This window comes from Papio anubis, chromosome 8, assembly GCF_008728515.1.
Source record: "Papio anubis isolate 15944 chromosome 8, Panubis1.0, whole genome shotgun sequence".
Taxonomy (NCBI): Eukaryota; Metazoa; Chordata; class Mammalia; order Primates; family Cercopithecidae; genus Papio; species Papio anubis.
This window is the reverse complement of record NC_044983.1, coordinates 118,237,380-118,261,555: the sequence shown is the minus strand read 5'-3', so window position 1 is coordinate 118,261,555 and position 24,176 is coordinate 118,237,380. Positions and strand designations below refer to the sequence as shown.

Here is a 24,176-nt window from a genome sequence, read left to right as displayed (position 1 = left end):
TGTACAAACCTTAAAAAACACTATGCTAAGTGAAATAAGCCAGTCATGAAAGACCACTTATTCTATGATTCCATTCATATGAAGTCTATAGAGGCAGAAATAGATGGGCGGTTGCCTAGAGCTGACTGGAGGCAGGGCAGTTTGGAGGGAACAGACTAGTAACTGCCAATGGGTATAGGGTTTCTTTTTGGGGTGATAAAAATGTTCTAAAATTATGGTGATGGTTGCACGACTCTATGAATATATTAAAAACCACTGAACGGTAAACCTTCAATGGATTAATTATATGGTATGTGAGTTATGCCCCAATAAAGCTGTTTTTTTTTTTCTTAAATCTAAATTCCTACCTCTTCTTGGTTCCTCCTAGGGTTACCAGGGCAAAGAACCCTTTGCTTTGCCCCTCAGTGTATTCTGAGGACCTGGGACACAGTAGGTGCTTAAGTATTTGCTAACAAATCAGTATGTGGCCTTGAGAAAGCCACTTAAGTTCTTTAAGCCTCAGTTTTAGCATCTGTAAAATGGAGACTAAAATGCCTTCTGCAAAGGGCTGCTGAATAGGAGACCAGGCATTTAAGGTGCCTGGCAGGGTCTCAGAGTATAACAGTGCTGTCTACAGGGCAGTTTTCTGGATGTGTGGCTCAGTGCCACAGACGAGGCTTCTGAAGGAGGATCTGTGCTACTGGGGATTCTGTTTCTTAGTCATCCACCTCCCACCTCCTATTACATGTCCATCTTGGAGGGAATGGCCAAGATGTCACATCGAGCAGCCTACATGATGCCACTGGTGGGACTGTAAGGAGCTGCTTTGAATGGCCATGTTTGTGCTGCCCAGCGTGCCCAGCGTGCCCAGTGCCCAGGCCAGCCTGTGGCGGGTGGACATGACAGATGGTATTTCCTTTTTGTCTGGAGAGGCATCCCAGGCCGTGTCTGCCACTGCCCTTCAGGGTTGTCTCTCGCTCTGAGTCTGTGCTATGTGTTAGCAGGAACACACGGGAAGAGCACGGCATTGGCAAAACATTCAGCAGGGTGAGGGTCAAGGTCACGACCACTGGAAGTCCCGCCACCATCCTCATGAACCCAATTTGCAAAAATATGGGAAAAGTCTTTCCAGCCACCAGAAACTTAGAACCCCGAGTGCCTGTCTCTTTCTCCTCTTCTTGCCTGGGCCCCCAGAGCCTTAGGCACGAGTTCCCGGGGGCAGCTGCTCAAGCGCATGTGTCCCCTCCAGGCCTCGGAGCCTTAGTGGAGTCATTCCCTGCCCTTGGAAGGTGGCTCAATCCCACCCTCCAGCCCACCCTAAAGCTTCCCCTGCAACCCCTCTCATCTCTCAGGAGTCAGCTGAAATGTACCATCTTCATGGAAGCCTGCTCCGATTGTTCCAGATGGGGGTAAGTCCCGCCATACAGGCTCGTAGCTCTGTGTGTTTTCCCTGCCATGGTCTATGTACGATTATTTGTCTAAGGCCTCTCTCCCCCACTATCCTGTGAGTGTTATGAGGATGAAACCTCGGTCCTTCTTGTACACTGCTCTGTCCCCAGGGCTCAGCACATAGCTTGGCACACAGGAGACCCTCAATAAATATTTGTTCAGGGAAATAGTCCCACTAATATTTCTTTGTCTCTTCCTTTCTGTACACTTCCACTCTGGCCGGCGGCAGCTGTTCCCTTCCCATGAAACCAGGGTCTCCTTGGCTTTCTTTGTAGAGCAGTCTCCCCTCCTGCCCGGGCCCCAGGTGGAAAGTAGAGGGGAGGAGAGAAGAGGAAGCAGGGGGCAGGCACACTGGATGGTGGGGGAAGAGGGTGTGAAGGCCTCTGCAGGACAGGGAGGGGCTGAGGAGACAGGAGGCTGCCTACTGGCCCCACACATCTCCACCCACCTCACCTTCATTCTCACCCCCACCCCCATCTTGGCAAAGCCCCCCTTCCACCCTCAGGAACCACGAGGGAAGGTGAACAGCTCTAAAGTGGCAGAGATCCTACCAGTGGCCCGACAGGACTATGGGGCTGCCCTGCTGGTTTTCAGAGGTTTCTGAGACCCACAGTGAGGGTACGTTTTATGAGGCCATCCTGTGTGTGTGTAGATCAAGGCACCAAACCCCAAGTGGACAAAGTCGTACTTGCTTTCACTATGCAGGGTGTATTTCAACACCTCCTATTGTTTTCTATTCCAGTGTGAAACCACTTCTTGTCATGACATATAACAGGAACACGTAGCCAATACAGTGGGCAGGAGTGATGTTCTGGAAGGGGCCCCACGCCTGGGGTTTAACGCTCTGTGGTCACCATCTTGAAACTCTTAATCATTTTTTCTTTGAATTTGTGCTTTGTAAGTGAGGTCTTGACGCGATGCATGGCCCCACTTCCTGGGTTCTGGGCCACCCATCCCATTCCCTTGCCCCTGGTTAGTGTCAGTGGCTGTATTCCCCACCCCCCACCCTCCAGCAGGGACCTGCACACTGGCTGGGGAAAGGTCTTGATAGGGCGAGCCTCCAGGGTGAGGGTTGGTCTGTACTCCCCCACCAGTAACCCCGTGCCTGAGGGAATGTGACATTAAAGTACACATAAAAAACACCACGACAAGCTGAGACACTGCCAAAGAAAGGAAAAAGCCTTTTCCCTGCCTTTTGAACAGGGGTCCTGCATCTTCATTTCGCACTGAGCCCCACACATCATGCAACCGGCCCTGCCTACTAAACCGATTTCACAACTCACAGACGCATCATGACTGGCAGTTTGAGAAACACTGCATTAGCCAGCAGGACATTGCAGCTGACAAAAATGCAAACCTCAATCAGGTGAACTTAAGCTTCCATCACAATTCTGCAATGAATTGGCTGTGTTCTGGGGCACGTCCCTGAACCCTCAAGTCCTGTGTCCTCATCTGGAAAACCAAGATAATGCTGAGGCCTACCTTTAGAGTAGTAGTGGGGACTGAACAAGGTGATGCAATGTGTCCGGGGCAGTGCCCTGAATCTAAGAAAGTCATTATGATTATTACTAGGTCCCTACAGTCTTTGGTCCAGCTCTGATTTTTTTTTTCCCCCCTACTTTGATTTCTCGGAGGAAGAGATTTCTGAGCTGGGCTCTGAGAAGCAAGCAGAGGTTTACTGGGTGGACAAGGGAGGGAAGGAGGATGTCTGAGCAGACACAACAGCAGAGGCTCAGGGGCATGGCGTGTTTAAAGAAAGGAGAGTAAACCTCTCCTTCTGAGAGGCTGCCCTTCCAGTGAGAGGTGAGCTGGTGGGAGGGGCAATTGGGCAACCTGGGCTCCTGGGGCAGCCAATGAAAGCAGGGTTTTAGGCAGGCAAGCAGCATGGTGAGACCCGTGCCTTCCAGGATTGCCCTGGCTTCAGGGTGCAAGACGGATGGGAGGGGGTGAAGCCCAAGGCTTCTGGAAGAGGCCAGATGTGAGATGCGCAGCCCACAGGGCAGCAGCAGTGGGGATGGAGTGTAGAAGCCCGGGATCACTCTGGAGGCTGGAGAGAACGTGGAGGCCAGTGTGAGTGCCACACCCTGGCACCTTCCAGGTTTCTGCTTGAGTGAGAGAGAATCAGGAGGAACAGGTTGTGGGGGAAGAAGAGGAGGAGGAGGGCCTTATCTGCCCAGCCCCAAGGCGAGTGAGTGAATGAGAGTGTTGGGTGTTTCGTCTATTTTTAGAAACCTCCAGGGATGCAAAGTCTAAAAATTAACTTAAAGAGCAACGAGTATTCACAAAGTTGTCCCCTAATGCTTGCCCTACTTAAAAAAAAAATTTTTTTTTTTTTGGAGACAGATTCTTGCTGTGTTGCCCAGGCTGGAGTGCAGTGGCACGATCGTGATTCACTGCAACCTCCACCTCCCAGGTTCAAGCCATTCTCCTGCCTCAGCCTCCTTAGTAGCTGGGACTACAGGTATGCACCACCATGGCTGGCTAACTTTTTGTATTTTTAGTAGAGATAGGGGTTTCACCATGTGGGCCAAGCTGGTCTTGAACTCCTGACCTCAAGTGATCCACCCACCTCAGTCTCCCAAAGTGCTGGGATTACAGGCATGAGCCACCACACCTGGCTCACTTTTTAAAACCAAAGCTAACTCTGCTTGGCTACTACATCTAAATCAGATGATCTTTATTTAAGCCACCATGTGTTTGAGTTCTAACCTCCATTGTCTCAGTGCCTTGCCACAAATTTCTGGAACCTGGTAGAAGTTCTAAGTTATGGAACAAGTTAGAACTAACTGGCGGCGATGGAAGGCAGGCAATCACAAGGGAAACTTGAAAAGGTAATGTATCCACCAGCCCCTGGGGCATGGCAAGTTTCCAGCTGCCCACGGAGCTCGGGTAGCCTGGGAAGTGTGCTCAGAGCCGGAGCCAACATCTACTTTTGAAAAAGAACCATCTTCTTTTTTGGAAGGTGCAAGCAAGTCTTCCCTCTGCCTTCTTGCTTCATTGTTATTACCCTAGCCACAGTCGTTCACTGGCAAGTATTTTTTCAGTACGCTGAAAAATTAATTGTGGAGCCCGTCTCTGATGCCTGGATGCTGAATGGGCATGAGAAACAGGTCTTTGTTACAGCTTCAGGTCAAACTAAAGGCGAGACAGTGATAACAAGGGTTTTCCATGCTACGGAAACAAGGACCACTACAGGCTCAGATGAGGTTAAGCAACTTGATGATCGACCACCACTGTGGTCCATGTAAAACAAGGACTTTAGGCCAGGCACAGTGGCTCATGCCTGTAATCCCAGCACTTTGGGAGGCTGAGGTGGGTGGCTCATCTGAGGTCAGGAGATCGAGACCAGCCTGGCCAACATGTTGAAACTCCGTCTCTACTAAAAATAAAAATAAAAATAAAATTAGCCAGGCATGGTGGCATACGCCTGTAATTCCAGCTACTCAGAAGGCTGAGGCAGGAGAATCTCTTGAACCTGGGAGGTGGAGGTTGCAGTGAGCTGAGATTGCGCCATTGCACTCCAGCTTGGGCAACAAGAGCGAAACTTCATTTCAAAAAAATAAATAAATAAAATAAAACCAACCAAACAAAAAAAACCAAGGACTATATAGTTGACACAATGCTCCAACTCTCGCCCTTCCATTTGTGCTCACAACAGCTTTGTGAGATTTTGGGTTGGGGGGTGGTGAGGATTGTCATTCCAATTTCATTCACAGAGAACTCACAGCCCTGTGAACTGACTTAGAGGCACAGGGCAAGGATATACACAGGTCTTCTGTCTTTTGCTGGCTACCCTCTCATTATATTATGTTATCCAAGGCAAACCTCTAAACTGTCTGGAGATCACACATCTGGGAAATGCAGCAATAGGCACTGGAATCAGTTCAGTTCAGATTCACAAAAAAACCCCTTCTGTAGTGCCTATCATGAGCCTGGTGCCGGGCTGGGAGTGGCCTAAAGACACTAATATCACTACCACTTCTGAGAGATCCAGGTACTTGGTGCATCTTTGATTTCATTTAATCCTCACAATGCTCTGATGGGGGTAGTGTCATTAGCCATTTTATAGATGGGAAAACATCCTCTGACCTAACTCAGGAGCTCTGGACATTCAAACAAAGAGGCTGGGGCAGCACTGACTTCGTGCTGATTGGGCACTTTGGAAGCAGCTTTACCAGTTTCATTTTTCCAGTACCCCGGGGAGGTTTCTCATTTTGAATGTCAAGGGAAAATATCTTGGGCCCCCAAAATCACTAAGGGAAACTCAAGCTGGAAACTGCTTAGGGCAAATCTGCCTCCCATTCTATTCAAAGTCACCCCTCTGCTCACTGAGATAGATGCATATCTGATGCCTCCTTTGGAAAGGCTCATCAGAAACTCAAAAGAATGTAACCATTTGTGTCTCACCTATCTGTGGCCTGGATGCTCCCTCCTGCTTGGAGTCTTCCTGCCCTTGCTTCAAGATGTCCCGCCTTTCTAGACCGAACCAATGTACTTCCTACATATATTGATTGATGTCTCATGTCTCCCTAAAATGTATAAAACCAAGCTGTGGCCCGATCACCTTGGGCACACGTCGTCAGGACTTCCTCAGGCTGTGTCACGGGTGCGTCCTCAACCTTGGCAAAATTAACTTTCTAAATTAACAGACCTGTCTCAGATTTTCTGGGTTCACATGAGGAAACTAAGGCTCAGGTGGGTTTATGCAACTTGATGACTGACCACTGCGATGGAATAGGCCTTTCTGCTCTATCACCTTTAAGTTGAAACCACTTAAACTTTTTAATTTCACAAGCTGCATATGATTTTTATGAAAATTAGAGCTGGGTATGGTGGCTCATGCCTGCAATCCCAGCACTTTGGGAGGCCGAGGTAGGCGGATCACTTGAGGTCAGGAGTTCAAGACCAGCCTGGCCAACGTGATGAAACCCTGTCTCCACTGAAAATACAAAAATTAGCCAGGCGTGGTGGCACGCGCCTGTAATCCCAACTACTCAGGAGGCTGAGGCAGTAGAATCACGTAAACCCCGGAGGGGGAGGTTGCAGTGAGCCAAGATAGCCCTACTGCATTCCAGCCTGGGCGACAGAGCGAGACTCTGTCTCAAAAAAAAAGAAAAGTATGTGATACAGAAGTGTTTAAAGTAAAAGTATCTCCCATCTCTGCTTCTTTATTTCCAATCCCCAGAAGTAACTGCTTTTAACAGTTTAATGTATAAGCTTTTCCCATGCATAAACACACCTACGTATGCAGTTTATTTTTCACAAAAGGGATGGCACAAGATGCATTATTCATGACTTGCTTTATTCACTCAACCATGTGTCACAGCTATGATTCCCCATCAACACATACAGAGTTGCTTATCCTTTTGAACAGATTTCATTGTCTCAATGTGGCATAAGCCATTCCCCTACGGATGGACTCACAGGTTATCTCCGATTTCTCATAGATTCTGTACCAAATGTCATTTTAAATGCAACAGATCCTTGAGATGTAAACTGTCATAAACATTAGCTATTATTTTTAGCCTTATTTTATAGTTTTATTTAATCGACAGCCTCAATTCAATTTCTATAGCAAATACTCATTTCAAAAAAATAGCTATTAGAGTTAAAGATGTCTCAGTCTTTTGACCATTATGAAAACAAATTATTTTCCATAGTTTGGGGTTTATAATAATTGTTTAATCCAATACTGAAATTGGGTTTAGATAGGTACTTTTGAACTGATTGATAATACTTTTCCACATTTTCTAACTCATTCCCTAAATGAGGCTCTGTTCTTACGGAAACTACATGGCATAAGGTAAATAAAACTATCTAAGAGAAGCTGTGCAAATCTAGCTTCATATAAAAAAGGGAGGAAGCTGGGTGGCCTAGCATTTCTGTTCTAGCTCAAATCATTTTATTCCATTAGGTTGGTGCAAAAGCAATTGCAGTTTTTGCATTACTTTCAACGGCAAAAATATAATCACTTTTGTACCAACCCAATACTAATTCAAAGGACAAGAATTCTAGTGTATCATCTACATATTGTATTCTCTTATCAGGTCTCTAAGCCACTTTTCTGTCATGAGCATGACCAAGTCATTCCTCTCTTCCTTCTCATAGACTTCTTGAGACTCAGACTGTTTTCCTTTTTCAAAATTCTCATCCTCTGCTTTTTTTTTTAGCAACAGAATAGGAAACAGCCTCATATTCTTCCTTCCTTCCTGATGTTCTAATATTCCTTCTATCATTTCCTTTCTGTTTAGAGAACTTGCTCAGCCACTGTTTTATAGTAGAGCTATTGGCTAAAAATCCTCTTAGCATTCCTTCATCTGATAATGTCTTGACTACCCCTTCATTCCTGAAAGATAATTTTTGATGGATATAGGATTCTGGGTTGACACTTTTTCAAAAAAAATGTTGTGCCATTTCTTTCTGGCCCTCATGGTTTCTGATTAGAAATCTGCTGCCATGCGTACTGCATTTCTCATTAGTGGCTGTCTCTCAGTGATTTCAAGGGCTTTTTGTCTTTGGTTTTCAAACATTTGAGTATGATGTGTCTTGTTGTAAATTTATTTGGATTCATCCTGTATGGGGTTCACCCAGCTTCTTGAATCTGTAGGTTTATGGTGAATATGGAAAGTTTTAAGCTGTTATTTCTTTGAGTGGTTCTTGTTTTTCCAGTCTATTTTCTCTCTGTTGTTCAGACTGGGTTATTTCTAATGTTCTATCTTCAAGTTCACTGATTCTTTCCTCTGGCCCACTGGCTCTGATGTTGAGGTCATCCAGTGAGTTTTAAATTTCAGTTACTGTATTTTTCGGTTCTAAAATATCCATATGGTTGTCATTTATTTGCTGAGAATCTCTTTTTTTTATTGTTTGAAGCATGTTTATATTTGCTTATTGAAACATTTTTATGATGGCTGCTTTATAATCTGTAAAATTCTAACTTCTGTAGCATCTCAGTTTTATCATCTATTGTCTTTAATCATTCATTTTGAGATCTTTCTGGTTCTTGGTGTGAGTGATTTTGAAAACTGAAACCTGGTTATAATATTTTGGATCTTATCTAAACTTTGTTTTAGCTAGCTTTCCCTGACACTGCTCCAACATGGGTAGGGGGTTTATGCCACCTCATTATTGCTAAGTAGGGGTCCAGGTTCCCCATTTGGCCTTGACACTTGAAGGGGAGCCTTCTCATTACTGGGCAGCGATGGGAGTTCCAGCTCCTGACAAGGCTTCCATTGATACCTCTCTGTGTCTGGGAAGAGTCAGGAGTGTCTTGTTACTGCTCCCACATGATCTTAACTGACATTGAGGGAGTGGGTAAGTCCAGGTTACCATTAGGTGGGGTCATGAAAGTCTACTCCCCACTTGGCCTTCCCTGACACCACCCTACTGTACAGAAGGGAGAGATTGGGAAGGCTTGCTATAACCTGGTGAGGGTGGAATTCTAGGTTCCACATTTGGCTTTTGCTGGTGGGAGTGGGGGCTGGACCACAAGTTTTTTTCTGTGACCTTTGGCTAGAGCAGAGCAGTTATCGTCTAAAAGTTCTCCGCTTCGCCAGGCTTCCCCTTTCCTGATCCTCTGACTAGAGAGAGCAGGCTTTTTTGGGGGGGCTTTTGTTGGGAGGGGTCTGGGCCCCTTAGCATTTGTGGTTGATGGCCTCTTCAGCTGTAAGTCTACGATATATAAGGCAAAACAAACCAAGCCAAACAAAGACAAGAAATAAAAACCCAGAGAACTCATCACCATGTCATTCCTGGGGTTATGAGGTCCCTAGTTAGTCTGCCTTCTTCTTTCCACTTTTCAGGGTCTTATGCTTGTTTTATAAATAGTGCCCAAGGTTTTTAGTTGTACTCAGTGGGAGAAATGGAGAAAGTGTATCTACTTCATTTTCTCGGAAGTGGTGGTTCATCAATATTAGCAATATTCATTCCCCTCTCTTTCCAGTCCTACTGAAGCCCCATTTCTAACCATTCCCATTTGCTCTCTATCCCTGTGTACATCTATCTACCCCCACTATGTCAACACCAGTCTCACCCTTCTAGTTTTGGAGGAAAGCCAACAGTAGGAGATACCAGAGCAACGTGCCATTCCCCTTTCAGTCTTTTATGAATCTACACTGTCTGTAGACCAAAGTCCAAACTTGTTAGCCTGACAATGGACACGTCAGAGTTCTGGCCTCTGTGTTCTTTTCACCCAGAGGTCCCCTTCATTTGTAGGCAGATGCTTATTTTCTGCCTGGCACGTCTGCTCCCCCTTCACTCCATCCCTGCACACAGGACCCATTTCTCAATGCCCACATTCTCCAATAATACCTTCCAGCTGAAATGGACACCCAGTTCAGGATTTGGCCCTTTTACTGATAATTACTGAAGGTCAGTTAGACTTATTTTAAATTCATTAAAGGACTGGGTCATGTTTGATACTTCTTTGTCTCACAGCATACATGAGCACCTGATAAATACTCTTTTGGAAAGAATAACTAAAGGCCCTTGCTTGTCAGTGTGAATCTCTTGGCAGAACTCTGAGAATTAAACAGAAATCTAGTGCCAAGAAGATAAGATTAGCTATGGGCAAAGTTATCTTAAACACCAGTAAGAAAGAAGCAGGAGAGTAGGCAGAATTTGGAGAATCTAATCAAAGTTATAAATATATCTAAAAAAGGAATAAGTTTAGAAGAGGACTAGGAGAAGCAGTCACCCAGCTAGGAGGAGTGTCCTGACCTGGGGAAAGGCCCATGGGTCCTAGAGATGGAGACAGCCCCACCTGTGGTATGGATGCCCAGTTTGAGACCCTGTGCACATGAGTCTCACCAGCTCTTGAGTGGATTCTGTGCTCACCCAGGCGGCCTTGGGAATCCAGCTTCCCATTACCATTTCTGTATAGTTAGGGAACTGACCCAAAGATGCAACTGTTTGGGCTCGTGGCAGACTTGTTTTTCATTTCAAATAGACAGGCCTCTGGTATGAGCTTGGTTGGTTGGCATAAACCTATTTGCAATAGCAATAACAACAACAAAACATTATTTAGTACTATGTATCAGACTGGGCTAGGCATTTCCTAGATCATCTCATTTTATCTTTGCCATCATCCTATGGGGTAAATATATGATCATCCCATCTCATGGATGAAGGACTTGAAGCTCAAAGAGATTACATTGCTTACCCAAGCTCAGAGCTGGGATTTGAACCCAAGTCTCCTGACTCGAGGCCTGATTTTCAGCACTAGGCTTTCTAAGATAGCCCTTTCTATGTGCCAGTCATTGTCCTCAGGTCCTTATGTATATGAATTTGTACAACTCTCCAAGCAACTCCTTGAGGTAGGTACTATTTCTATCCCCAATGTACAGCTGAGGAAACAGGCACAGAGAGGTCATGCAACTTGCTCAAAGTCACACAGCTGATTTTGAACCCAGGATTTGAACCCAGGCAATGTCACTAAAAACCATTAGGTCATGCTGTCTCTTTTGGGGTACTTGCCTGACTTTTTCTAATAGATCTAAGCCTCTTGAGGGAGACGACTCAATATTAGTCTTTTTTATATCCTCAACAGCTTGTGCAGTACCTAGTACAGAGTAAGGCTGTAATACATGTTGGTTCAGTTGAATTCCCCTACAAGGGGAACCCATTAGCCAACTGATCTCTTCCAGTTACTTTCCGATTCCATGAAGACAAATGTGCAAGCTCATCTAAAGTAGGTTTATGCTAGGCTGCAGGCTACTTATTCTGCTTTACTCACTCCATAAAACATTCTTTTTTTTCACATAGCATAGGACTGGGGCTTCTGAAAAAAAGGCAGAATACAAATTCAAGGGCTACAGCACTATGAATGATTTCTACTGGAGCATAGTTTTCACATCTGGATACTTGAGTTTTTAGTTACTCTAACTTAGCCTAGTGCTTCTCAATGTTGGGTCATTTTTTCCCCCTTACAAGGGACATTTGGCAATGTCTGGAGACATTTTTGATTGTCACAAGATGGGGGTTGGGATATGAGTGACACTAGTATCTAGTAGGTGGAGGCCAGGGACACTTCTAAACATCGTACAGTGCAAGGATAATCTATCACGACAAAGAACTAACCGGCCCCAAATGTCAGTAACGTTGAGGTTGAGAGATCTGGATTGGCCAAGCAGCCCCCAGATCGGCACGTACAAGTGGTTTTAAAGAGGAAGCATTGCCCAACAATTAAATTAGGTTTTACGAGATTTGATTCCCAGAGAACAAAGATCACCGGGGGAAAATGAAAGTGAGCATTCCGTGCCAAGGAACCATCTTAGTTAGGGAGCACATTCTGAAACAGTGCTTTGAGAAGAAAGGTCTTAAACCTCCTCCTAGAAACCCAGGTTGGGAGCTTATTAAAATGCAGATTTCTGGGTCTCACCTCAAAACCACTGAAGCAGACTCTCTTGGTGAGAGTAGGAGGGATCTGCATTTTTAGGACACCCCCAGGTGATCCAGATGCACACTGACATTTTCTTCTAGAAGTACGGGAGGTAGTTTGAGTAGTGGTAGACAGACCATATGCATGGTGGTTTTTAAAAAGTTAACTAAAAATTCTCACATTCTAGCATGATTTCTTCAACTTCCATCATTTATACAGCACCATTATGAGTTGTGCTCTAGACAAATACCATGTGTATTACTCTTTGCTTAATAATTTAAAAAAATCAAATCACTTTGTAAATTCTAACATATTTCTAAGCAACAATACCCAATAAATCATAGTTGTATTTATTGGGCATCAGCTAATTATAATTTTTCTTCATACTCCTGAGAATATATTACCATGAGAATAAAAAGTATCTGCCCACGCCACACAAAATTGACATGCAACACATGGGAAGCAGTATATTATGGCAAAGCAACTGCAGTCTGCCAGGAGAGTGCTACTAATGGTAAGTGCATGCTCTGTAAGGCAGACATACATGGCTCTGCATTTGAATCTCAGAGCTTCAATGGATGGCAATCCTCCTGCTTCCTGGAGGAGGAAGAATATCGTTAGCAAATGCTTACATGCTTGAGCATACTCAGTGGTATTATGTGGCCTCATTGACAGCCCCACCAACTCCCATCTATGAACTTTGGAAAACAACCATCTTAAATCTAGAACCAGGACAACATTAAGGGCCAATGTATTTTGAATGTCACTGAGCCTCAGATATCAGAACCCACATGTGAGGAGCAGAAGTCACTGCAACTAGAAACCGGTTTCCATTTGCTATGGTTTGGATATTTGATCCCTCCAAACCTCATGTTGAAATCTGATCCCCGAGGTTGGAGGAGGGGCCTAGAGGGAGGTGTTCGGTCATACGGGCAGATCTTTCATAAATAGATTAACGCCCTCCCTCCTGGGTGAGTCTCGCTCTATTAATTCTCAAAAAGCTGGTTGTTAAAAAGAACCTGGCATCTCCCTGCCTCTCTTGCTTTCTCCCTCACCATGCGATCTCTGCCCACAGCATGAGTCTTCCCTTGGCCTTCACCATGAGTGTAAGTAGCCTGAGGTCCTCACTAGAAGCAGATGCTGGCACCATGCTTCTTGTACAGCCTGCAGAACTGTGAGCAAATAAACCTCTTTTCTTTATAAATTACCTAACCTCAGATATTCCTTTATAAGCAACACAAAATGGACTAAGCCACTATTATCATCCTCCTATTCCCAGAGCACCCTTTATAGGTTGGGGATGGGGAGTATTAATAGAAGGAGAAGCGTGATACAATGAAAGCTACAAAAAACTTAATGCCTCTGCTACAAATCAGGATAAATGTGAGCAGTTCATCTTTCCATTTACATCCTTTCCCAAAATGCCTAAACTCAACATAATGTGAGTTTTAACTGGGCTCTGCACACAGCCCACCTTGCTACAAACCCAGTGAAGAAAGCAGTAGCATGAGATTATGAGCATGCTTGTATTAGCTAACACCACTTTATTTTTGGCTTTTCCCTCCAATTTGCATTAAGCTGCCTGCATAATTTCCACCTCAGGTGAAACCTCTCTGTATTAGTTGTTTCCTACTTGAAATACATTGATTTTCCATGTAAGACAGGAGACCAGCAAGTGGGATGTGATGTGTGACTGTGGAATTGGGTTAGGAGGAGGGTAAGACACAATACCCTTAGACTCAGGTAAGACAAACGCAGCAAAAAACTCATGACAGCATTTCTCTTTGGGGTAAAGATCTGGGAAAGGGGGTGTTTTGAGTGTAGCCATAAATGGATACACCTTTTTCTATTGCCTCAAAGGGCTTGTTATTTAAAACATTTCTCTTTTTGTGCAGTTGTAAATCAACCTCGTTTGGCTCCAACTGAAAAGATAATATGAGGTCTGAGCTTTGATGACTAATATGTATTTACTGAGCACCTACTATGAGCCATGCAGGCTCTGTGTTGAGAACAAAGCCCTGCTCTCACTGAGTAGGAGTGGGGAAGAAAGGCAGATAAAATACATGTCTGGGAGAGGAAATGTTCCCAGTGCTGTGAAGAAAAATTAAGTGGGAGAGCTAGAGAGGGTGTAAGAGGATCTCTGTAGGAGTTAGAGGGGGTTGTAGCTCTGAGGACAGAGATTAAAAAAAAAATAGAAAATGCATTCCAGCCCTCAGGAAACCTGGAATTTCACAAGTACCTGGATGAGGACTTGGATTTACAGTGTCCAGCTCAGTGCCTTGGGCCAGGAGGGAATTAATACACATTTGCTGCATAGGTGTTCCATGGCTGTTGAATGAATCCCTAACCCTAGACACCAGGACTTCTATAAAACTGTGAGAAGCTCCAGTGAGTGAGTATTGGGCAAGTCTGTGCAAAACCACTGCTATAACCAGAAGAACAAGGCTGGGAGTGGGTTCTGTTGAATAAGAGCAGGAGCCCAAAGGTGAAGAGGGGAAGGGCAGACTTGGGGGCTGGCCTGCCTGGGCTTGCACCCAGCATGCCACTCTCCAGCAGAGTGACCTTGGCAAGTGGCTTAGCCTCTCTGCACCTCAGTTTCCCTATTTATTAAATTATTATGATATTGGGATCTATCTCAGAGGATTATTGTGAAGTTTTAATGAGTTAACACAGGTAAGTGCTTAGAGCAATGCTGGTCACAAAGAGTGCTTAATAAGTATCAGCTCTTAGTGTTTTTCTGTGGCCGAGACATATTAGGATTGCTAGCTCCTATTTGGACTTGAAGCAAAAAAAAAAAAAAAAAAAATCTTACAACGTGGAGCTTGAGATGGATGAGGGGGAGACGGGAAGGCAATTAGAAGTAGGGGAACGAGGCTTAGTTCTGCCTCTGACTTTGGAAATTTAGGTCTGCAAACTTCACTCCTTTTTTTTCATTTCTTTAAACAGAGTTGAATATGTACCTATTAAGTGGTTGTTGCATCCTTTTCTGAAAATGGATAGTTAATGATATCACCACTATCAGGATGAACAGCAATTTCCCACTGATGAATCCCACCACCACCACCACCTCTCCCACCACCATCACCATCAACTTTCCCTGAGGCTTTTTCTACTCTTTCCTCATCCGCAATTTCTTTCCGGTGATTTGACAAAATGACAAGGGCTTTGAAACAAAGAAGACCCCACTCAATAACTTCACAGCTGTGTGACCTTAGGCAAGTCTCTTCACCTCTATGAGGTTAAGTCTCCTCATCTATAAGATGGGTTTCTTGTAAAAACTACAAGGCACCTAGACAAGGATTGTCACCTGCATGGAGATCTGAATAAATGGTGGCTTATTTTCATGGTGTGGACAAATCAGTCACCATACCTTGCTGATTTCCGTTTTAATGTCCTGAAGTGTTTCATTCACTTGAAGGGAGCGGACCACCATTATTTCTCTTCATGAATTTTGGTTTCCCAGTTGAGCAATACTGCTTGAGGCCTCTAAGCCAAAAATGTGGGTTTTAGCGATCTGGGCCACCATATCTGGCAAAAAGAACAAAGTTGTCCTGACATGCTGGGTGAGGATTTGTCCTTGTGTGACCCTCTTAGCCCCACTTCCAACCATTTAGTTATCCAGAGAGTTGACTGGGCATGAGGCAAGAGGCAAGAGGCTTTGCCATGAACCAGCTTAAGGAAATAGAAACTCTCATTCTTTTTTTTTTTGGTCAGGAAAACATGAAAAGTCACACATATGTGAGGCAATACTCTGGGATGCTAACCTAGTCTTTAGTGTTTCTGTTCCTTTGATAATCTACTTCAGTAAATGGAAACTAAATTGCTCCATTAAATTTCTAAACACTACATTAAGAAAATAAACAGACAAAACAAAAGCCTCTCAGTTTGCAAGGGATAAATCTGAAACCAAAGAGTGGGACACAATGTTCTCCAGAAACAATTAGACTTGACTTTCACACCAAAAAATGTAATCATCAGTGATATGTTAGAATTGTAGGGTTTTGAATGAAACTTAACAATGAAACTATGGTGCGCAAAAGCATTGACTCATGGTGGTTACTGTTATCCCCCAAAGATCATTTCATTCTGGTAACCCTATGAGGTAGATACTATTTTTCTTTCCATTTAATAGGTGACAAAACTGAGGTACAGTGAGGTTAGTAACATAACTAGTAAGTGAGACACTAGAATTTTAACATGGTTGATAGCTACCATGCTGTCTTGCCTCTCGTGATCTGGAAGTGACTCCAGTGCTCAGTGCCAGGGGAAGCCCAGGTTCCTATGTGAGCAGGCTCCCAAGACACCCAGGGTCTATCAAGTTGCCAAGGAAAAACTCATTCTGGCTCAGGACATCAGTTTCTAAAGTGCATTCCCATACCCTAGGTATCTGGAAATCCATCATAACCTTAAGTATTAATAGTATATTTATCCCCATTTCACAGCCACAGGAACTAAGGCTGTTGAAAGTTAAACAACTTTTCTGAGTTTGGACACGTCATCTACATTTCTCATCTAATTCCCAGACACTGTTCTTTCCCTGATGACATATATCCAAGTTTAAGCACAACCAAACAAGGGTTGAGAAAGCTTTAGACGTTTACAAAGCTCCCTTCATACCTAGTACTGTGCTTAGACCAGGAACAGAGGGAGGTAGAGGGCAGCAGAGCAGGGACTGGCTTCAGAGCCAGAAAGGTGGCTATGTGACTTAATGTGTCTGAACCCTGGTGTCCTAGTCTATTAAATGGTTTAACAGCAGCTTCTAGTAGGTAAGTTCCTTGTCAGGAGAAAAACTGTTTTGCTCAGGGCTGGAGCCTTAGCATGTTGCATCATATTGAGCATGTAATAGATGCTCAATAAATATATTTTTAAGAATAAATGAAAATTACTTCACAGTGTTTCTGTAGAGATTTTATAAGATATGGTATACACAATGCATAACATAGAACTGACGCTCAAAAATGCCAATTACCTCCATCATTGTGTCATAGGCTTTTGTATTCATTGTCCTGTTGTATCATCCCAAGAATTCCATGAAATACGTAATGCTTTGCTCATTTTTCTGCAGGATCAAACTGGAGAAGAGGGCAGGGAATAAAATAATTCTTAGAGAAGAGTTCATCCCTTTTAAAAACAATATGCCCTTAAGAAAAAAATAAAGAGTCCTAGTAAGGAAATACAGGAAGGTCTAGAGTCAGCCCAGGGAGAACAGAAGAGCAATGGGACTTGGAACTTTGGATCAGGACTGTTGGGTCCTTTGGCCTCTTTTAGTCTTCCACCTCTGAGGCATTCCAGCTTCAGGCAGGATGGACTCCCCACCTCTGCATTTGCCATCAGCCCCTCCTGTCAGCAGAGAGCTCCTGACTGAGATAGAGTGCCCAGCTGCGCTATTATCAACAATAATGGTAATCCTAATGAATTGCAGTCTGATGAATCACTGATTGCAAGAAAGAAAAAAAATAAGAGTGAGCTGATTGAAACTCTTAATAAAGCTTATTCTTTGGGAAGGGTCTGGGTTGGCAGGTGGGAGGGCTGGGGGTATAAGAATCTAAGGGGAGTTTTTTTGCATGGTTCTGATGGTCCAATTGCAGAATACTCCTCTCTTCTATGCTTATCTTGGCGAGAGCTTTTTTTTTTTTTTTTTTTTTCTACACCATATCCAAATTGCCTGGGTCTTAGACTGCAGATGTCTAAAGAGCAAGGATGACATCTACCTTGTTGCCCTACATCTTAACGCAGCATCCAGAACATAACGGGTATGAAAATATCTGGTCCACTTCCCTGACACCAGGATGCTAGCTAGGTAGCAGTGAGAGGAACAATGAAACAACAAAAAGAGCAGAAAAAAGAGCCATAGGGTGAGAGCGCACAGATTTGTTTATGAATTCCAATTTTAAAAGGGCTTATAGAAATTGACTGCTAAAACTTCAGCCATGCAAAGCCAATTGTGCTGGAAATAATCCTAGTGGTCACACATTCTTCCTGTGCTATGCAGTAGCATCTCCTGGCAGCTCATCTGAAGAGAAGCCTGCGTGCCTTAAGCCAGTAACACCCACTTGGTGTTCCTTCCTCAGAAAGTGCATTTCTCCACCAGCAAAAGTGTCACCTAATTTAATTGCAAATGCCCTTGCCAATGCTCACACCTCCTCTATGATGTGATTACTATTGGCTCTTCAATTTTCTACCACCCATGTGCCCCCTTTAAAGAAGGGAGGGAGCAAGAGGAAAACAAATGTCAACATTAATTGCAATTTAATACAGTTCACTGGAGATGACCCTGGGGAGAGGGATGAGGGAAATCAATTCTGGTGATTGAAAAACAATATGAGAATTACAAGAGGCTACAGCTGAAATCTGGAATACAGAGAAAAAATGCCTCTCTGAATTTTCTGCCTGGGGCTCAGTCAGACTGTTACTGATTCAATGTACTGTGATTCAAACATTTCTTGAGAACATGCTGTGCATCAGTCACTATACCAGACACTGAGGGGGACAGAGATGTCCAAGACAAAACCTGTGTCCTCAAGGGGGCTTCCCAGTGGGTGGGTGAAGGATGGGGGTCATGATACTGAGATGGATTTTTAAAATTGACAAAGCAGAATCAGAAAAATGGCTAAAGAGAGAGATGAATGGCTACCTTCTTTTCCATGCATAAAGGATGTGAAAATGTCAGGCAGGGCAGCTGGATCTTTATTTCATGGTTTCATAGACAGTGACCCGGCCAGAAGCCCTTGGGAAACTGGGTGATACAGGGCAATTTATTCTAGCACCTTCAAAGGAGAAAAGGCCAGTGTCCTCCCTTCTCAACGGGCATTGCCTAGCACCTAGTGCATAACTCCCATAGCCCAAGAATCAGCCTGCCTGGCATCTCCTGCCCCCAGAAGGGCCATGCCACTGTCTCCACAAAAACCTGCAGTCTAGGCCACTGAAGCATTTGTAGGCACTTCTTACATTGATTACAGCCAAAGAAATCACATGGAGACTATACTACTGCATCCACCTACCACCAAAGCCAAAGCACCTACCCAACCAATGCTATAGGACACATCTACAGGAAAAAGTCTTTGCTTATGAATATAAAATTGGAAGAGGCAGCTGTCCCACCAGATGCACAGATATCAATATAGGGACACAGAAATAAGAAAAAACAAGGAAACACAACACTTTTAAAGGAAAACAGTAATTTTCCAGTAACAGATCCCAAAGAAGAGGAAATCTACAAAATGTCTGAAGAGAAATATAAAATAATGATCTTAAAGAAACTCAGCAAGATACAAATAATATGGATAGATAATTCAATGAAATCAGGAAAATAATTCATGATCTCAATGAGAAAGTCAACAAAGAGATATAAAAAAGAGCCAAACAGAAATCTTGGGGCTAAAGGATTCAAAGAAGAAAATAAAAATTACAATTGAGAGCCTTGACAATAGACTAGATCAAATAGAAAAAAGAATTTCTAAACTTAAAACAGGTCTGTGAAATAACCCAGTCAAACTGTTTGTTTTTTTAAAAAATAAAGAATAAAAAAGTATGAAAAAGCCTACAGGGCCTATAGGATACCATAAAGTAAACAAATATTCACAGTATAGGGTTCCAGAAGGAGATGAGATGCAAAAAGGCACAGAAAACCTATTTAATGAAATAATAGCCGAAAACTTCCCAAGTCTTGGGAGAGATTTGGACATCCAGATCTAGGAATTTCAAAGGTTCTCTAGTACTTTCAGAGGCACACTATAGTCAAACTGTCAAATGTCAAAGACAAAGAATTATAAAAACAACAAGAGAAAAGCATCAACTCACATATAAGAGAATTCCCATTAGACTAACACCATATTTTTCAGCCAAAACCTCACAGAGCAGGAGAGAATGAGATTATATAATCAAAGTGCTGAAAGAAAAACAGAACGAAACAGAACAAAAGCCAGCTACTCAAGAATATCATAGCCAGCAAAGCTATCCTTCAGAAATAAGGGAGAAATAAAGGTTTCCCCAGATAAGCAAAAAATAAGGGAAATCATCATCACTAGACTGGCCTTATAAGACATGCTTGGGCTGGGCATGGTGGCTCCTGCCTGTAATCCCAGCACTTTGGGAGGCTAAGGCAGGCAGATCATAAGGTCAGAAGTTTGATACCAGTCTGACCAACATAGAGAAACCCTGTCTCTACTAAAAATACAAAATATTAGCCGAGTTTGGTGGTGTACACCTGTAATCCTAGCTACTTAGGAGGCTGAGGCAGAAGAATCACATGAACCTGGGAAGCAGAGGTTGCAGTGAGCCGAGATTGTGCCTTTGCACTCCAGCCCAGGTGACAGTGCAAGACTCCGTCTCAAAAAAAAAAGACATGCTTAATGGAGTCCTACATCTGCAAGCAAAAGGATGATTAACTACCATGATGAAAACACACAAAATTATAACTCACTGGTAAAGCAGATACATAAATGAGAAAGAGAAAGGAATCAAACCTTAAACTACAAAACCATAAACAATAAGAGATGAAGAAAGGAACAAGAAATTACAAAATAACCAGAAAACATTTAACAAAATGATGAGAGTCAGACCTCACTTATCAATAATAACCTTGAATGTAAATGGATTAAAATTTCCAATTTAAAAAAATACACTGGCTTAATGAGTTAAACACAAGACCCAACTATATGCTGCCTATAAGAAACTCACTTACTTTGTAAAGACACACATAGACAGAAAATAAAGGACTAGAAAAAGATATTCCATGCACACAGAATCTGAAACAAGCAGCAGTATCTATACTTATATTAGATAAAATAGACTTTAAGCTGAAAAGTATAAAAAGAGACAAAGAAGGTCATTATATAGTGACAAAGGGATCAATTCAGCAAAGTGATACAATGATTGTAAATATATACACACCCAGCACTGGAACACCCGGATATAAAAAGCAAACATTGCTAGACCTAAAGGGAGAGAGAGAGACCCCAATATAATAATAGCTGAGGACTGCAACACCACACTGTCAGCATTGGACAGATCATCTAGGCAGGAAATCACCAAACCAGCATCCTATTTAAACTACACTATAGACCAAATAGACCTAGCAAACATTCACAGAACATTTCATCCAACAGCTGCAGAATACACTTTCTTTTCATTAGCACATGGAACATTCTCCAGGATAGACCATATATTAGGCCACAAAACAAGTCTCAATAAGTTTAAAAATCAAAATCATATCAAGTATGTTCTCACACCATAATGGAATAAAACTAGAAATCAACCACAAAAACTTTGGAAACTGAACAAATACATGGAAATTAAACCACATGTTCCTAAATGACCACCGGTTCAATGAAGAGGTTAAGAAAGAAATTGACACATTTCTTGAGCCAAATGAAAACATAAACACCACATACCAAAACCTATGGGATACAGCAAAAGCAGTTCTAGGAGGGAATTTTACAGCAATAAACACCTACATCTAAAAAGTAGAACAATTTCAAATAAACAACCTAATGATATACCTCAAGGAACTAGAAAATCAAGAACAAATCAAACCCAAAATTAGTAGAAGAAAAGAAATAATAAAGATCAGAGCAGAAATAAACAAAACAGAGATTAGAAAACAATACAAAAGATGAAAAGTTGGCTTTTTGCAAAGGTAAACAAAATCAACATTAGCTAGACTAACTAAAAGACACTACACACACACACACACACACACACACACACAATCTACCAAGATTGAACCAGGAAGAAATAGAAAACTTGAATAGATCAATAACGAAAAAGATTAGATCAACAATAAAAAGTCTCCCAACAAAGAAAAGCCTAGGACCAGATGGCTTCATTGTTGAATTCTACAAAATTGTTAAAGAAGAACTAACACCAATTCTTCTCAAACTAGGCCAAAAAATTAAAGCAGAGAGAATTCTTCTAAACTCATTCTATGAGGCCAGCATTACCCTGATACCAAAACCAGACAAGGATACAACAACAAGAAAACTGCAGGCCAACATCCCTGGTGAATATGGACGCAAAAATCCTCAACAAAATACAAGCATATGATTTGCATATGGGAAAGGAGGAAGTAAAATCATCAGTGTTTGAAGATGACATGATATCATCATATAGAAAAAGCTAGGCTCCACTAAAAACCTCTTAGAAATGACAAATGAATTTAGTAAAGTTGAAGGATGCAAAATCAACATATAAAATAAAAAGTAGTGTTTCTATATACCAATAATGAACTAGCTGAAAAAGAACTCAAGAAAGCAATTCCATTTACAACAGCTACAAGAATAAAATACCTAGGAATAAATTTAACCAAGGATGTGAAAGATCTGTACAATGAAAATGATAAAACACTAATGAAAGAAATTGAAGAAGACATACACAACAAAGGAAAGAGATTTCATTTTCATGGATTAGAAGAATTAGTATTGTTAAAATGACCATACTATATAAAGACATCTACAGATTCAATCCAACCCCTTTCAAAATACCAATAACATTCTTCACAGAAATAGAAAAAAATCCTAAAATTCATATGGAATCACAAAAGACCCCATGTAGCAAAAGCAATCCTAAAACAGAAAGAACAAAACTTGAGATACCACACTACTTGACTTCAAAATATGCTACAAAGCTATAGTAAACAAAACAGTATGGTATGGGCATTAAAAAAGACATATAGACCAATGAAACAGAATACAGAACCCAGAAATAAATCCATGTATTTACGGCCCACTTATTTTCAACAAAGGCACAAAGAACATACATCAGGAAAAGGATAGTCTTTTCAATAAATGGTGCTGGGAAAACTGAATATCCACGCACAGAAGAATGAAACTAGATCCCTATCTTTCACTATATACAAAAATCAACTCAAAGTGGATTTAAGATATAAATGTAAGATTCCAAACTATAAAACTACTAGAAAAAAATCAGAGGAGAAATGTTTCAGGATTGGTCTAGCCAAAAAGTTTATGGATAAGACCTCAAAAGCACAGACAACAAAACCAAAAATAGACAAGTAGGATTATATCAAACTAAAAAGTTTCTGCATAGTGAAGGAAACAACCAGAGTGAAGCGACAGCCTTCAGAATGGGAGAAAATATAGTCCTCTCATGGTATATGCAGGTGATTGATTCCAGGATTCCCCCACCCCCCAACCTCCATCACCTATACCAAAATCTGCATATATTTGAGTCCTGCAATCAGCCCTGAGGAACCCACTATGTAAAAAGTTGGCCCTTGGAATATGCAGGTTTTGCATCCTGTGAATACTGTATTTTCTATTTTTATTTGGTTGAAAAAAAATCCGTGAATAGGTAGACCCACACAGTTCAGATCTGTGTTGTTCAAGGGTCAACTATGTTTGCAAACTATTCATCCAACCAGGGATTAATATTCAGCATATACAAGAAATTCAACAGCAAAAAATAAAAATCCAATTAAAAATGGGCAGTTGATCTGAATCAACCTTTCACAAAAGAAGATATTCATATGGCCAAGAAGTATATGGAAAAAATGCTCAACATCATGAATCATTAGGGAAATGCAAGTCAAAACCATAATGAGATATCATCTCACCCTAGTTAGAATGGCTATTATCAAAAAGATGAAAAATGACAAATGCTGGTGAGGATGCAGGGAAATGGGAACCCTTGTACACTGTTGGTAGGAATATAAATTAGTACAGCCTCTATGGAAAACAGTATGGAAGTTCCTCAAAAAGCTAAAAATAAAACTACCATATAATCTAGCAATCCCACTACTGTGTATATATCCAAAGGAAACAAAATCAGTATGCTGAAGAGATATCTGCACTCCCATGTTTACTGCAGCACTATTCACAATAGCTGAGATATCAAATCAAACTAAGTGTCCATCAACAGAGAAAGAAAAAAAGTGTATTATCAAAGATACTATTCAGTCATGAAAAAGAATGAAATCTTGTCATTTGCAGCAACATGGATGAAACTGGGAACATAATGTTAAGTGAAATAAGTCAGACACAGAAAGATAAATACTGCATGTTTTTGTTCATATGTGGGAGCTAATAAAGTTGATCTCATACAAGTAGAGAGTAGAATAGTGGTTACTATAGGTTGGGAAGGGTAGGAAAGAGGGGATAGGGAGAGGTTGGTAAATGGAGACAAAATCATAGCTAGATAGGAGGACTAAGTTCTAGTGTTCTATAGCACTGTAGAGTGACCACAGTTAACAATAATTGTTTATGCCTGCACGCGGTGGCTCACGCCTGTAATCCCAGCACTTTGGGAGGCCGAGGAAGGCAGATTACCTGAGGTCAGGAGTTTGAGACCAGACTGACCAACGTGGTGAAACCCCGTCTCTACTGAAAATACAAAAATTAGCTGGACGTGGTAGCGT

General features: G+C 42.2%; 1 protein-coding gene across 3 annotated transcripts in view; it reads right to left on the bottom strand.

Moving 5' to 3' along the window:
• Positions 1-24,176, bottom strand: part of ZHX2 (zinc fingers and homeoboxes 2) — a 193,626-nt gene that overhangs the window by 60,345 nt on the left and 109,105 nt on the right. Inside the window, exons 3-4 of one of the 3 annotated variants that reach the window (XM_009213535.4) lie at positions 16,773-16,875; positions 15,174-15,331 (exon numbers count right to left, since the gene is read on the bottom strand). The exons of 1 other annotated variant lie outside the window; for it this stretch is intronic. The gene's annotated coding sequence lies outside the window, so the exon portion shown is untranslated. The remainder of the gene's footprint in view (positions 1-15,173; positions 15,332-16,772; positions 16,876-24,176) is intronic. One more of the 3 variants, XM_009213537.4, reaches the window with a different exon arrangement.